The following is a 15,559-nucleotide window of genomic DNA, read 5'->3' as shown; positions in this document are numbered from 1 at the left end:
TTGATCCGTTTTGCTCACTTTCCTCAGGCTGGAATCCCAGAGGGAATTTCCAATTTTCTTTCAAAATCACAACATCATAATTCTGTCACGGAGGTTTCAACAGGGGAGCAACGCAACGGACCTTAAAATATTTCAGAATCCAGTTCCAGGACTGGGGCAGGAGGCTGAGGGAGAAGCTTTGAGACCCCAAAATTGATAAGGAAAAGACCCTTGTGTAGTGGATTCAGGGAACAAGACATTATGGGATCACCAGGAAACAAAGCCTCCTGGAGACTCTGGATGACACGAGCAGGGTTTTGCTGGTGGCTTGTGGCAGTAAGATCACATTCTTAGTTGCTCCAAGATTAAAGTGAAAGTAAAATCAGGTTTCTGCACTGTGTATTTATAATACATATATTCTGTGTAGAGAATATATCTATGTGTTTATATTTGTATATTTTATATTTATATTTGTGTATACGCTATATATTCTACACAGACAGAGTCTATAAAATATAAATTCTATAAAATCTATGTTCTACAAAAGCCTGGGAGCCTGGGCTTGCTCACACATCAGTGGGCACTGGGGAGGGGACAGGTGACATTATTCCCTTTTGGCTCCATGCAGGAAATGACTCTGATTCCAGAGGAATTCCTGGAACACTGGAGCAGATCTCAGGCACCTGTGCAAGCTCTGATTCAAGGTTTTTGACCCAGCACGGATTGGTTGGCGTGAGCAGGGCAGGGTCCTGGGGAGGTGCCACATTCCTGGCACGTTCCAGGCCTACGGAATCCCAGATGGAACAGGAGCTGAGCGGGCCAAGCTCAGCCCAACAATCCCAGGGAAATATTTCCCTTTTCTTCTCCCCTTCTCCACGTGAAGAGCTCCAAACTGGCCTCAGCTGGGTGCACAGGGAGCTGATTGATGCAATCAGCTCGTGTGTAATTAGTGACCAAAGCAGGCTGCTGGTGGCCCCTGGGATCTAATAACCACCCATGGATCAAATCCAAGATTTTCACACCCTGTATTTATAGTCCTGCCCGTGGCTGGGTGATTAAGAGCCATGAATGGCCCTCCAAGCTCTGTTTTGCTGCTCTCCGAGGCCTTTTGAGGGCACGCCAAGAGCTGATTGCTCACTTCCCTGTTTGGATCAGAAAGGCCACACAAAACTGTAGCAACTGCTCCTTAAATCCACCCTGCAATTCCCACTCTTCATTTATCCCACTTTGCTTTATGTTTTCGTGGTGTGGACAAGAGTTTCATTTGCTGATGCCACGGGAATCGATACATAATGATAAATTCTCTGTGGCTCCCAATCTTTTATCTGAATTACTGCATCGATCCTTGGGAAAAATGAATTGCAAATAAAAATACAAGACAATTAAATGCTGCGCCAATTAGCACTAAGCCTCAAGGAAAAAATGACTTAGCTATAAAAGGGAGAGCTCAGTAAACTGCTTTTATTCCTACTTTTTTGGGGAGGATATCAATCCTGATGTTAGGGAGAAGAAATGTTTTCCCTGCGAGGTGTTTTCCCCAGGAGGAAACACTTCCAGTTACCCACTGGTGACCTCCTGTCCATCATCTGGAGCCATTTCTTTTGGGAATAAATAGATTGTTCTGGTAGACCAGTGGCTGGATCCTCCTGTGGTTGTTTTCTCTGGGAAGATCCCCAGGCTTGAACGCCAATTATCTTATCAAAAATCTGGAATAACCCCATTGACTTCAATGGGAATGGGGAAATTTGGGATAAATTCCTTCAGGGGGTCCATCCAGCCTGGGATGTGCATCCAGAACAGGATGTTTTAGTTTCAATTAGAAGTTTTATTTTATTCTGAAACAAAACCCCACTGGGAGCAGCACAAGAGAACAGGGAGCACTTGGAATTCTGTTTGGAGTTTGTGTGACAAGAACAGCCCTACCAAAAAAAACCCCAAAGCCCCAAACCACTTCAAATTGGTTCCATAAATCTCTTATCATTAAGGATTTATGGATGTGGACAGGGAAGAGAAAGAGAAAATTGGATTTAATACTTGGAAATAGGAACAAGGCATCCACCAAAGGTAGAGAATATCCTCAAGTCAGCTCTTGCATGAAAAGATCCAGCCTTACAGCTAAAAGAACCTCTGCCAGAAAAGAATGAGTAATTACAATAAACTGAAGCCCAATTAAAGACCATTTAAAGCATTTTTGCCTTTTTCAAGTTCAGTACCAGCAAGACCCAGCCTCAGTTTGGGTTGTCAGGTGAGCATTCCCCAACACATCCACTACAAAAACAGCCAATATTGCTTCATAGAATCATGGGATGGTGTGGGGCTGGAAGAAACTTAAAATTTCATCCAGTTTCAGCCCTTCCACTATTCCAGGTTGCTCCAACCTGCCCTTGGACACTTCCAGGGATGGAGCAGCCACAGCTTCTCTTGGCAACCTGTGCCAGGGCCTCCCCACCCTTCTACTGAAATATTTCTTCCCAATATCCCACCTAAATCTAATTCCTCCAGTGCTATTTAGTAGCAGAACAGGCTCCCCAGATGAGGCTCCTTTTATGCTGGAAATGTTGTGTTCACGTGGGGAGATAAATGCTGCTCAAAAGGCCCTGTGATCTCAACTGGAATTAAGCACGACTGGGACAAGTAACAAACAAATGCAGGCAATGAAAGGAAATGGATAAAAGCTCTTGAGATAAGAAGTGTCCAGAGAATATTCCTGTTGGTTTGGTTTCTTTTTAAAGAATTGCAGTAAATTGATTGCTTAGAAAAAGTGTCTTTGACACCGTTTTAAGCAGAGCCATCGCTGGGAAACCAAATCTGAGCTTGATAATCACAAAGATTTATACAGGAAATGATTTATGCTCATCCAATCAGGGATTTAAAACATGCCACAGACAAGAATCAAAGCTGCTCCAAATACTCTTCCCAGACACCCATAAGTGACAAGCTTTAGGCCAAGATTTATCAGGAGAAACTCTTTTTTGGAATATCTTGTTGCCAACACACACGTCTGAGAAAGCTGCAATCACAGAGTATTCACAGAAAGCAAAGTGTGTGAAACTGCCACTAAAAAATTCATTTCCAATCAAGTGAATGAGCAGCTGAATGAGGCCTGTTTTCCATTTGAAAATGTCATTCACTCCGAATCAAATGATGTTGTGAAATTGTGCTAATTTTGACCAGAGGGGGATAAAAGAATATTGACAATGATGAGGTGTTCTGCTTTGGCAGTTTTGGAATAATCTCGCTGCTGTTGCTTTGGGAGATGATTTAAATTGCAATTTATCACGTGAGAGGTTACAAACAGCAACGCTGAGGCAAACCTGTTCCATTTTGAAAGCTGACCAAGTTTCACCTAAAAACAGTCGAGGGTTTGTTTTTTTTTTTTATCTGCTCCTGTTAAATCACTGCTCATAAAAACCTCCTCGCGTCTGAGCTAAATGTATGCATGAACCCATCTGCTGGGTCCTTTTTTAGCTGAGGGGAGCTGACATGGGCTGAGACCTGCAAAAAGTCATCTGCAGGATGAGCAGCTCCTCACCAGAGCTGGCTGCAGGGGGTAATCCATCCTGGGAGGGCTCCTCAAAGGGATTTTGCTTTGAAAATCCAAATATTTTGGGACACAGCTCCCCTTCCTCCTCTCCGCTTTGAAATGCTGAGAGGAATTCTTTGTGTGTTTGCCTCGCTTGTGCTGGGCTGTTCCTCCTTTCTACAGCCTTTAACCTACAAAATGTGATATTTACACTACAAAACATGATATTTTTCCCAACCTAAATAGCCAATGTGGCCAAAAGCTTCAGTGAAACGGGAAGAGACTGACTTTAGAATTAAATAACTGCAGCTGGGAATCCCACTCACCCATTTTTCCCTTTTCCCCCCCTCATTTCTGAGCTTCTCCCTCCCCTTCTCCTGCCCTGAGGATGCACAGCCCCTTCGAAAGGTTTTGACAGAGGTCCCTGACAAAAACCCTTTGAAAAACGACAAAAATGTAAAGCCCTGCTGAGGCAGACATGATGTGGAAAGGGCAGAGCTGGAGCAGAACCAGCTCAGAACAGATTCCCCCAGCAGAGATTGGGGCTGGTCCCTCCCAGGCTGGAGCAACAGGACTCTGAATTCATCCCCTGGGGCCAGGAGAAGGGAAAAGTCTGTGCCTGGTGACTTTTCCTGTCTCTGATGCATCTGTGGCCACCCAAAAGTTCCCGTGGCATCGTGTTGTCTGTCTGGGAGGTGTCACAGTGGCAGGAAATGTTCCCAAAGGGGTTTGCCAGGCCATGAACTCCAAAGGGAAAACCTCTGGTGCCCTGAACATCCCAGTTAAAAGGTGGAGGTGTGAGGAGATGTGTCCTGGGTGTCCCCCTCTTTGTGACAACACCTTCAACCTCGCAGAGATAAGAAGGGAACAGGGTTGTTTTTAGCAAAGGGAGTAGAAAAATCTCGGTTCTGCAGCGCTGTGGGGTTGGGAGAATGAGGAAACAGAAAAACGGAGCTGAATTTTGCAAAAGTGAGGCAAAACCTCGCCATTCATCGAGCAAATCCTGCGCCGGGAGGGTGCTGAGTGCTGGAATGTCTGTGAGGGGGGTCCTGGGGAGGGGTTGGGATGGCTGGGATGAGCAGCAGCAATCCAGCAAAGGGACAGAAGGAAGGAGCCACACAAAGGTGTGAATTCAGCCCACACAGCCCCACCACGTCCTGCTCATTTCCTCCCAAAATAGGCTCTGAACGCTGTGAATCACCCAATTCCCAATTTAATTCACAAAGTTATTCAAGGAAGAACAACAGAGGAACATCTGTGCTGGTGAGATGTACCGGGACCCAGATATTGAATGTGGTTTTAGTGCAAATTAAACTTTTTTCCCCTTCCTCGTTGACAAGGATCTCCAAACAGCAGAGTGGAAGGAAATAAAAGCATTTAGCAACACCTCAGTGGTTGTTTTTTCCCAGCCAGCTGCTCAAGCAGGGTTTGGATCTGCCCAGAGGTTACAGCTGACTGGCTGTGCTAATGTCATCTCCAAAAAAACCTTAAAGCAGCTCGTCTGGAAAAGACAAACATCCATTTATCCCTCTGCTGGTGTCATGGAACGGCCTGGCTTGGAAGGGATTTTCTTGTTCCACCCCCTGCCATGGGCAGGGACACCTTCCACTATCCCAGGGTGCTCCAACCTGGCCTTGGACACTTCCAGGGGTGGGGCATCCTTTGGGAAATCCATTCTGGAGCCTCGCCACCCTCACGGGGAAGGATCTCTTCCCAATATCCCATCTAAAAACTCCAGTTTGGACGATGGGACTGAGGATGGGTGAGGGAAGACTTCCTCCCTCCATGAGGGAAGGCTGGCTGTGGCTTTAGGGATTCTCCTGGGTTCCAGATCCCATCCTGGCAGCTCCTCAGGGTAAGGCCCTCCCTGCTGCCCAGGATCTCTGCGCTGAAGAACCACTTTGTGGCAACAATGCCTTGACAAACTCCCTGACAAAGGACAGGAATTCGCATCCAGCAGCTGGATTTCCACAGGGTTTCCTGGGATTTGACTCAGACAAAGTGCTGGGGAGGGCACTTGGAGTCGCTGCTTCTCTGCATGGGCTCATTAATTAAGGGCTCGTCTGAAAGCATCCCACGGCTCTCTCCCGTGGTGCCCAGGCTGTTCAGAGCTGCTGCTGCTCTTCAGGGCTCTTCCTGAACTCCCAGAGCCAGGAGCAGCTGCTCCCACCGGAGCTGGGATGTGGGAGAGCAGCTCCAGCAGCTCGTGGTGCTGCAGCAAATCTGCTTTTTTCACTGACATCACTCCCCTCTGATTGATCAAACAGCTCCAGCTCTGTGCACTGCGGGGTTTTTTGGGAATGTTTGGTTCGTTCAGTGGCTGAGTCATGCCGGGTAGAGGCAGCTCTGGTGCTGGGGATGGGGAGGAATAAGGGGGAGGCAAAAATATCCCCTTAAAAAGAGCATTTCAGGCCAAAAAGCGTAATTTTCCATGATCATGTTACATTTAGGATTATATACTGAGGTAAAAGTAAGTCCCTAAGTACCAGGCTGGGGCATTTACAGCCCGGGGTTGGAGCTATAGATCCCCAGAGCAAGGCAAATCTTCATCTGCCACAATTCCAGGCACAAAATCTGCACGCTCCTGGACTTTCCTCTCAGCGTTGCTCTTTTTTCCAAAGCTCTCTCATGCAATGCCACAAAAATCAGACCTTTTGATGCAATTTTGGGATGGTCAGGGATCTCTCCCTTCCCTCCTACAGCAGGGATGCAATTTTTTACTGCTTTCCCCCCGCTTTCTGCAGCAAACCCAAAAGCAGCCGTGGTGTCACCTGGGTGGGACCTTCAGGCATCAGGGGCTTGGACATTCCTGCTCTCAACTTCTTTCCCTCTTGTCCTTAGCAAGACATTTCCAGTTATCCAGCATTTCCCTCCTCTCTCCCCTCCAAACCTATCACACAGATGCTGCTGGGAGTGGATTCCTAAAAAAAAAACCCACCAAAAACCCAGCTCCTTCATTTTTCTGAAGCTCAGAGCTTAATTAAGCTCGTTCTGCACCTGTCTTGATGACATGTGAAGGAAATTAATGGGACCAGCAGCCATTCCAGACTTCCCCATGGCCTGTGGGAGCTTCCAATTACTTCCAGGATTGGGCTATGTCAGGGAGGAGAATAAAGGACTTTGATTATTGACCCTACTGTGCTGGGGGATGGCAAGAAAGTGGAGATTTGGCTGCACCACACGATCAGCACAGGGACCCGATGGCAGCACTTGGAGAGGGACATGGCAAAGGCTGTCAGGAGCAGAGAAATTCCCAGTGTGGAGCCTTCCAAAAAATCACAGGTGTAAAACGAGCCAAAGCAGAGCTGCAGAAGTTCAGAGGAGAGCTGGTGATGCAAAACCCAGCCCTAAAATAGAGCACCTGAGCAGCTCAGCCACACCTGTCCAGGTAAAACTCCTGAATTCCCTCCCCTTGGCTTTAATCCCACACAAATCCACTGACTCTGGTGGGTGCACGACCTTGAGGGTGAGAGAGATGATGTGCAAGAAGGAACATAAGAAGTCGGTATTTTTTTCATCAAAGATGTTTTCCTCCAGTAAAACCCTCTTTCATCCACGTAAGAAAAGAATGGAGATGAAAAATAAAAGAAGGAGCTTTGTCACTCTGGATTTTTATGGGATATTTGGGGAAGTTTTACAGGAAGTGTTTGGCTTCTGATGAATCAACCCCAAAACAGAGAGGACTTGTCACATCCCTGTTGCCGTGGTGCCCGCCGGGTGGCTATCTCGGGGGTTGGGTGGCTAGCTCGGGGGTTGGGTGGCTAGCTCAGGAGCCAGGTGGCTAGCTCAGGGCCTGGCACTGGGCAATAGCCATGCCGGCCACAGCAGTAATGCCTTTTCCTGGTCTTAAAATCAAGAGTCAGACAGGGTTAGAAGGGGAAAAGGGATTTTACCTTGGGATTTATTTTAAGGATCCTTAGGTGCACACGTCCAGGTCATGTGCATCGAGATGTACCCTGCTGAGTCTCTGTGTCCCCCCCCCCCCAACATTGGGTATATCATTATAGGTGTTACTAATTAGCAGATCTATCAAAGGTTCCCCAATGAGAGGCTCAAGTGAGCCCCCCTCCCCAAGGAACCTTCCCCTGGATGGTTCTATCTTGGTTTACAGAATGTGTTCTGGAGAGGACCTTGGGCTCTGGGGCACACTGATCCCTGGCTACGAAGCTTCTAAAATGTTGAGTCTCTCAGCTTGACAAACAAGTCCAAGAATGGAGGCAAAAAGCACTGGGAATACAGAAGTTGTTAAAAAAGGTATAACAAGAAAAGGCAAAAATCTTCATGGCATCAGTAGCAGAGGACGGGTGCCAAGGGAAAGAGGGAGGCTAAGCGGGGTCCAGGCAAGGGTCGCTTTAGCCACTGATGGAAAAGGCACGAGGAGAGAAGAAGCAACGAGGGACCCTTCTCAGGGGGACAGGAACGGGTTTATCGAAGCCCGCCAGAGAAGGGCCGAGAAGCGCCGAGAAAACGCGTCTGGCAGGGGATTTTCTACCCCACTGCTCAGGGCGGAGCAATCACGGAACATCCAAGAACAGAACAGAACAGACACGGGGCGTTACATAGACGGGGATTTATACAACTTAACCCACGGGGAGAGAGCTGGGCGGAGAGGGTGAGCAATGGCCGAGTGGGGCGGTGACCAGGGGAGGGGAGGGCAGTGACCAGGGGAGGGGAGGGCGGTGACCAGGGGAGGGGAGGGCGGTGACCAGGGGAGGGGGCGCGGCGGCCACTGCAGAGGCGCCGGCTGTCACGTCTTTCCCACCTTGGCCACCAAACTTCCCTGTCAAGCAGCCTGAGGGGGCCGTGTCGTGGCGGGCGGCTGTCTTAGGGCTCCTGGGCCTCATAAGAATTAAACCACTGGGCCTTTTGTCCAGCGAGGCCCAGGACACCCTGGCAACACCCCGTGAAGGCAGCTCTGTGTTCCTGTTCCCCTGCAGGGCAGCAGCTCTGGAGGGAAGGCCCTGGCTCTGTGTTCCTGTTCCCCTGCAGGGCAGCAGCTCTGGAGGGAAGGCCCTGGCTCCCACCCCTGCCTCTGTCGTGCCTCACATTCCCAGGGCTGTCACAGCTCCCAGCGGGGCTGCGTGGGCTGGGCCATATGGAGCCATCGAGGGAGATACCAAACACCCGTTGGAGCTGCATTTAGCAGGACTCAGCCTTTTCTTTCTCCTCTCCCTGCCCCAGCTATTTCCCGGTGTCAGCTCATGATATCCCTGGAGCACAGGGCAGTTAAAACCAAAACCAAGACCAAGACCAAGACTAAAGCTCTGTGGTTGTCATCCATCTGCACCAGGAAGGCAACTTCATCCTGCACATGCGAAGCGTCGCAACCCCAAGCCTTGTGCCTTTAATTATCGTTATTATCTCCGAATGTGGCCACCACCTCCTCTCAAAGCTCTGAAGGAAGGTGTGGGTGAGACCTTTTCCCGTTTTCCCAAATCCCAGGATGGTTCGGGTGGGAAGGGACCTCAAAGTTCATCTCATTCCAACCCCCCTGCTGTGATCAGGGACCCCTTCCGCAAAACCAGGATTCTCCACACTCTATCCACGAACACTTCCAGGGATGAGGCAAATTCCTCACTGCAAGAAAACAGATCCCACTTCTGCATATCTCAGTGCCCAGTTTCTCCTTTCCCTCCTGGAGCAAATATCAAATTTCTCAATTTTTTGTGCTGGTTTTGGCTGGAATGGAGTTGATTTTCTCCCAGCACACGGAGCTGGAGGAAGAAGAAGACAACACGGGGGATGTTCAGAGCCCACCCTGGGGATGGCTGAACACCTGATGATGGAATGTGGAGAGCGAATTCCCTGTTTTCCTTTGCTTGCCTGGCTTTTGCTGTACCTATTAAACGTCTTTATCTCATCCCACGAGTTTTCTCACCTCTCCTCCTCCACTTCTCTCCCCCATCCCACCCTGGGGGACGAGCTGGGTTTCTGCCTGGGGTTAAACCACGACGCGTTTTTGGAGCCACATAAAAACAATGAGGGCTGAGAGGGTTTGTAGGTGGTTGTGACATGTGAAGGACAATTTCACTCAATCCTCCAGCTGAATTACGGCTCTTTGGGTAATTAGCAGCAGATATTTTTAACCAGATTGGTCCCTCCAGCTGAGGGCAATTCTGAGGTTGAAATCAGTCCTGTACAAGCATTATATTAATTTCAGAGATCTTTGTCTCTGTGGACAAAAGCCCCACTGTCTTCCTGTGAGTGTTGTGATGATAAGAACATTAATATTAGATAATTATGGCTTTGAAAGATTAAATGAAAAACGCTGGTGAGGAGGAAAAGGCACCGTGTTAAATAAAACTGCTGCCTGTGTAGGCTGCTAGCACTCCTCTGGTGACAGATCCAGACTGAAACAATCAAAGCAAAGAGAAGGGAGAGGTGGTTTCTGTCCAAAGAGACAGAGGTGCAGCTCTGGGGCAGGAGAACAGATTTAATCACGTGGAAAAGGCATTTCATGGATCCCCAGAAAACGTTCAGCCCCTTTTTACAATGCTGCTCATCCCTAGAGCTTCTTGTCTTTGCAGGGCACGCTCAGGGTTTTGGTTTGCACGAGACAAACAAACTTCCTCTGAAGGATCTCGGGGTGTCGGGGGGAACATCTGTGATAGGGACAACTCCAGAGAATCAGAATATCCTGAGTGGGAGGGACCCACAAGAATCATGGAATCCAACTCCTGGCCCTGCGCAGACACCCCAAAATCCCACCCTGTGCTTGGGAGCATTGTCCAAATGCTCCTCCTGGAGCTCTGACAGCCTCGGGGCTGTGACCATTCCCTGGGGAAAGAGACTTTTCCTGATATCCAACCTAATCCTCCCCTGACACAGCTCCATTCTCCCTTGAGTCCTGCCCCTGGTCACGGGACACAGGGACGGGTGGGGAACCCTTGAAACCAGAGCCCAACACTGAATTTGAGATGAAGCATCTGAAACTACAAGCAAGAGCCAAAATAATCCCCAGAGCTGTGGGGATGGAAGAAGGATGGGTGAGGGAAGGATGAGGAGCTGGCACTGGATGAAGCTGAGAGGCAGGAAGGACAACTGGCCCATCATCACACCAAAGAGCAGGAGCACAGCCCTGCCCACAGCTCCTCTGCACACCCAGAGCCTGGCAAAGGGAGAGCAGAGCTTAAAAAATAAAAATAATAATAATAAAAAAAAAAAAAAAAGCCAGGAAGCAAATCCCTGACCATTCCAGGAGCGTTGCTTTAAGTACCCTACATCCCCCTTTCCCTCCTGGCCAAACTGGCACCGCTGCCTTGGATGGCTCCAAACCCCACAGTGAGGCCCCAGCACCCCAAGTATCCCTGACATCGTCGTGTTCTTCCCTTAGAATCTCAGATTTGTTCAAGATTGTCACCTGGCAGCCCCTGGATATGCCCCAGCTCGGTAGAAATCTCCAAAGAGGCACAGGCCAACCTGGCCACGCCTGTGTCCTCTGCCAGCACAGGGCAGAATTTTAATTGCCAGCCCAGCCCCATTCCAGAGCCACGTTTTCCTCTTCCTCCCTCTTTTTTTTTTGGCTTACTCCGATGGAATTTTATGAATATAAAAACCTTACCAGTGTGCAATAAGCAGAATCCTCTTATAGCAAATCTGACAGGCACTGAAGGTATCTTAATGGATGCATTATTTCAAACGTTGCCTTCTGTTTGAGAGCTGGCAAGCAGGGGGAAGCATAATTAGAGGGTGCTGGGGACATTGTGCAGCTGCCCTTCCTTCCCACCTCCCCTATCCAGATTATTTCCCCTCTGTGACCTTTATAATCTTGCTCTGATCTGGATCTGAGCGAAAATTTGTGACTCTTTGATGAGCGAGGTGAAAAAGTTTGTGTGCGCTAAATTCATTTTCTTCTCCTTTAAAAAAAAAAAGTTCTTAAATAAGGCTCAACCAAATCCTTTAAGCCAGTTGCTTTTATCTATTTTTATATGGAATTTAAGGATTTGTGTCTTTTTTTTCCCCACCTCCCTGTCAGTTCCTTTTGGATTGAATTACATCGGGAGCCGGGAGTTGCAGCGTTCACTGGAGCTGTAGTAAAACTCCAAAGTCACAGAAGCTGCGACGATTTCAGTGGGTGAGGATGCAAAATTTTCCTTCACCCTCCTCATCATTAATATTTCAATGCACATTTGGCTGCCAGGCTGGTGAGAGGCTGCATTTTTCCAGCCAGGAATGCCCAGGGTACCAGGCTACCCATGGTCACTGAAGGAATGGCTGACCATGCTGGATGGAGAAAATTGTGTTTGCAGCTGATTTTGGAGCTTCTTGGCTTGGGCAAAGCTCCTCACAACCCTCCCTTGAGGAACATTATGTCAACAGATCCTCATCAAGCCCCTAATTATTATAATTAAGGCAGGATGATGTGGAGTTAACAAGCATGGTGCCTGCGCTGGAGAAGCCACTTCCTTCTCCTTCGTCCCGCTCGCCTGCTCCCCACAGCAGCCCCCAGACAGATCCCTGTCCCTGCTCTCCCCAGCAGGGATTCAACAGCTGGGATGCTTCCCAAGGGAGGGGGATTGCCAAGTTATCCCAGCTGGATTCCTAAGTTATCCCAGCTCCTGCAGCGTTTCATGGAAATAAATCAGGAGGTGTCAGAGAAAAATTCTGAAATGCAGAGCAAAGAAACACTCCTGAGCCCGGGCACTTTGCAAAGTTGACAGGATGAGTTCTGGATCCCAGATCCCATCGCCCTGACAAGCCCCTGTCGATTCTGATAGCACAGACAGGGTCCTGATCTCACACACACACACACTGATCTCCATTATCCCTCTCCCTCCTTGCTTTTGCTGCTCCCTCGGGAGGCACAATCCCATTTCACCATCCCTCTCTCTCTGCAGGGGCTGGTGCTTCATCAGCAGCCTCCAGAGGGGGAGGGAAGCCACTCAGCTCCAGGACTGAGACACAGCCATTCCCAGTGTCAGTCCTGCTCGCTCTGCACCTTCCTGTGCTCCTGAAGCAAGTCTGGGAGTGACCTATTTCCACATGGGATGTGTGCCTGGGAGCTGATGGAGAATTATGGGGAGGTTTGGGGTGGAAGGGACCTTAAAAACCATCTAATTCCACTTCCCATGGGCAGGGACACCTTCCACTATTCCAGGTTGCTCCAACCTGGCCTTGGACCCTTGCAGGGGTGGGGCAGCCACAGTTTCCCAGAGCCTCGCCACCCTCTGAGCAAAGAATTTCCTCCTAAAATCCGATCTAAACCTGAGCAAAGCTTTCAGCTAGAAAGCAAACCTGACTGCTGAGCAAAGCAGGGCCCCATTTGGGATCTGCCATCAGCCTGCAGCGAGGCCAGGCCTGAGGATCTGTCACCCACACTCGGAAATGCAGGGAGGTGAAAGAACAGATCCAGAAACACCACTTCATCCTCGTTCTCGAGATTTCAATAAGGAAGTGGCAGCTAAGACAGGTAAAATGATGATAATTCTCCTTTTCTTTAGTTCTTTCCCCATCCCTCCCCTCCCCCCCCCCAAAAAAAAGGCTGAAAGAAAAAAGAAGAAAAATCTCAAAGCTAAACAAAAAGCACCTTTTCTCCATTAAGCTTATTGATGGTCTCAGCAGGCCAGAGCAAGATCAAAGAGAGAGAGGAAAAAGCTGCAGCTAATTAAAGAAACAACTGAAGATGAGACAATATCAGAAAAGAAGACAAAAGCCTGACAGAGATGGGGATAAAGCCAACCCCAGATCACAGAGGGCAAAGCCACCAGCATCCAGGAGGCTGCAGGGAGCAAACAGCCTCTGCCACACTGGGATGAGAACAAAATCTCAGCCTAAACCCTGTCCTAAGGTCAAGCTAAACCCTAGATCCTGAATCCTGTGCCAGGAAAAGCGTGGCTGCAGCGTGGAGCTAGCAGGGAATGTGACAATTCCAGATCCAAAGGGCTGATCCAGTGCTCACCAGTAGCACAGGTTCAGCCTCCCCAGATCTCAGAGCTGCTTTATCCATCCCTGCTTTGGGGTCAGGCATTTTCAGGGCGGTTTGGGATGTGCCAGGAGAACGCCATTGCAAGGGAATTGTGGTTTTATGGCCGCTTGTTTAAGGTTCGAGTCTTTCAGAGGTGCTGAACAGCTCCTGCCACACCTGAGAAAAGCAGGACAAGGAACATTCTGTCCCAGCGGAGTTCTGGGTGCTGTCTGAGGGCCACCACAACAAGATCAGGATGGGGGCACGGCTGTTCCAAGGTGTCTGGAACTCCTGGCTATTGGCAAACACCGGCACATCCCTCTTGAAATAAATCCATCTCGCACGCAGCTGCTCTCACACATGGATAAACCAGCACAAATGCTCAGATAAATTCAAATTAGGGGAAAGGCTTTATTGACATGACAGGCACCACAGGCACTGCCAAAACACGAGAGGAGAAACCTGTCAGGGGGAGATAGGATTCAGCAGCCAAGCTGAACGTGCAGCCCTTCACCTGCCGTGGGAATGGGGGGAAAAACAGCAGAAAAAGGGGAAAAGCAACCCTGAATCCCCAGCTGTGCCAGGGTGAGCTGGGGCAGAGTCCTGCTCTCCTCATCCCTGGCACCCACCGAGTATCCCGTGCCAAGAGCACCTTTCCTTCTCGTCAGCACGTTCTGGAATGTTCTCTCATCCCTCCAGCACATCCCTCCCTTCCCTGAGGGGTGTTTGCTCCCCGATTATCATCGCACATTCCTGTCTCCTCTTGCTGCCTCTGCAGCCAGAGCCTCTCCACGCCTTGGCAGAGCTGCTGCAAACAGGGCACCGGTGGGTTCTGCACCTCTGGCAGGTCTGCACCCAGCTGAGAGCAACGTTTTGGGAGGATTAAGGTGCTCCAGGTTGTGAGAGGTGTGGGTGGGAACAGCTGGGAAGGGTCCAGCAGCTCAGGAGTGAATCATCCAGGAATGGGATGGAGTTTTCCTCCAGGCTGTGAGGGTGCAGCTGATGGAATTGTGGTCGGGAAGGAATCCTCCCCCAGGGGACCTTGGCGAGGGAAAGGAGGACAAAAGCTGGAATTCAGGGAATGTGCTGCTGCTCACCTTTATGGAAACATTCCCCCAGAACAGTGCTCAAGTCCCTACAAACACCAGGCCTGAGGGGGCTCTGTGCTGCCTCTTGGCCTCGTGAGCTCCAGGAGATCTGGGATTCAGCTCCATTCCTAACACGGATGTGCAGAGGAACCCTGAGGATGCCTTTGCTGACCCCTCCAGCTCCACAACAACATGAAAATCCCTGGGTTGGGTCAGGCTGTGAGGCCACTGAGCCATTTTTTCATCCCAAAATGCGATGCCAGCAAATACCAGGGAACTGAACGTGTAAATAATTATTCCATGGGTTGTGGAGAGCAGGGAGCAGCGATGCCAACAGACTTCATTTTCTGCATCCCCAGCTAAAAGCCAAAGTGTAAGAGATCCAAGTGAACCTTGCTGCCTGCTGCACGCACTCTGACCCCCTGTTCTTCATCACCAGGACCTTGGTGCTTGCAGGGAAATGCAAGCTGATATTTTAAAAAAGCTTTAGCTAAAGCATTAAAACAAAACCCCTTTCAATCCCAAACATCCCCAGGAGCTGCCTCCACAGGTGACTGCCAAGGAGACAAGGCTTGGTTTGCATAAAACCATCAGCTCTGCAAATAAACCCAGGTGTTTATGAGGTGGATTTCCCCACCTCCCCAAATTTGCTGTGCATGTCCCTCAGTGAACGTTCAGCCCATGGACGGTGAGGGGGTTCCTCAGCCCTCACCCCACTCTCCAGGCTGTGTTAAACACACACCTCACACCCTGCACTTCCCAGGGTGGAGCGTGGCAGCCGCTTGGAACAGCACCCAAGGACAGATGAAAGGGGCCAGGCCAGGGAGGGAAGGAGAGCACAGCATCCATCTGAAAGCACAGACAAAGTTTTAATTAGGTGTCGAGATGCAATTACTCATCCTGGAGCTGTGCCAGCCAGTATCTGAGCGGAAGGGCTCAGCCTGGGTGGACGAGAGGGTTGGGGACCTTTGGTTACCTCCGTGAGGACGCTCGGCTGTCCTGCCCAAGGACAAGGGACAGCCTGCAGGGCGAGCAGGGGACATCCACCCTGCAGGACACCACCAG

General features: G+C 49.7%; 1 long non-coding RNA gene across 3 annotated transcripts in view; it reads right to left on the bottom strand.

Moving 5' to 3' along the window:
• LOC138098336 (uncharacterized) overlaps positions 1-15,559 on the bottom strand; it is a 122,125-nt gene that overhangs the window by 26,427 nt on the left and 80,139 nt on the right. For all 3 annotated transcript variants that reach the window (XR_011146593.1, XR_011146592.1, XR_011146591.1), the window contains exon 2: positions 11,064-11,161. This is a non-coding gene — a long non-coding RNA (uncharacterized lncRNA). The remainder of the gene's footprint in view (positions 1-11,063; positions 11,162-15,559) is intronic.

This window comes from Aphelocoma coerulescens, chromosome 24, assembly GCF_041296385.1.
Source record: "Aphelocoma coerulescens isolate FSJ_1873_10779 chromosome 24, UR_Acoe_1.0, whole genome shotgun sequence".
Classification (NCBI taxonomy): Eukaryota; Metazoa; Chordata; class Aves; order Passeriformes; family Corvidae; genus Aphelocoma; species Aphelocoma coerulescens.
The sequence above is the reverse complement of the archived record's forward strand: the minus strand, read 5'-3'. Positions and strand labels throughout refer to the sequence as shown.